Below are 570 nucleotides of genomic sequence, written 5' to 3'. Positions count from 1 at the left end.
GAAATGCAGCAGGAAGAAAGTTCTGAGGCCATAGAAGTTCCTCTTTGCCCCATTTATCTGAGAGAGAATCTGTTGAAAACTTTGCTTTTTTCTTTTTGTTTTTTCAGCATGCAAGAATTGCAGCTGAACACAAATATTCTAAGGCTGCGTCCATGTTGTTACTAGTGCAGTACAGACAGAGATCCATGGAAGCAGACAGCCTGCTGCGGGAACAGGCTTCGTAACCTGGGCCATGGTCCCTCCAACCACTTTCCTAGACCCAACAGCACCAGTGACCCATATCCCCATTTGGCTGTCTGGGAAATAGGAGGGAAGGCTGAGACGACTTCTTGCTACAAAAATTTCCTTAGGGTTTGGACGTGTAACACACTTACACTAGTGTAATCTGCCTCTGCCCCAGTGCAAAAAAGTACCACAGGGTATACAGCAGTGGGGGCCAAATATTTTGGCAGGTGCCATAATTTAACCCTGCACCCTCTCCGAGTACCACCTGATCCTTTTCTCTGCCTGATCTGCTGTTCTGCTTTCTGCTTCCTTCCCTGTGCTCCCTGCCCTAGCTGCTGCTGCTTT

General features: G+C 47.9%; 1 long non-coding RNA gene across 1 annotated transcript in view; it reads left to right on the top strand.

Moving 5' to 3' along the window:
* Nucleotides 1-539, top strand: part of LOC102378498 — a 41,768-nt gene extending 41,229 nt beyond the window's left edge. Inside the window, exon 3 of the long non-coding RNA XR_322873.1 lies at nucleotides 108-539. This is a non-coding gene — a long non-coding RNA (uncharacterized LOC102378498). The remainder of the gene's footprint in view (nucleotides 1-107) is intronic.
* Nucleotides 540-570: the final 31 nt, after the last annotated feature.

Source organism: Alligator sinensis, unplaced genomic scaffold (assembly GCF_000455745.1).
Source record: "Alligator sinensis unplaced genomic scaffold, ASM45574v1 scaffold73_1, whole genome shotgun sequence".
Classification (NCBI taxonomy): domain Eukaryota; kingdom Metazoa; phylum Chordata; order Crocodylia; family Alligatoridae; genus Alligator; species Alligator sinensis.
Note: the sequence above shows the minus strand (reverse complement) of the source record. Positions and strands in the feature narration are given on the sequence as shown.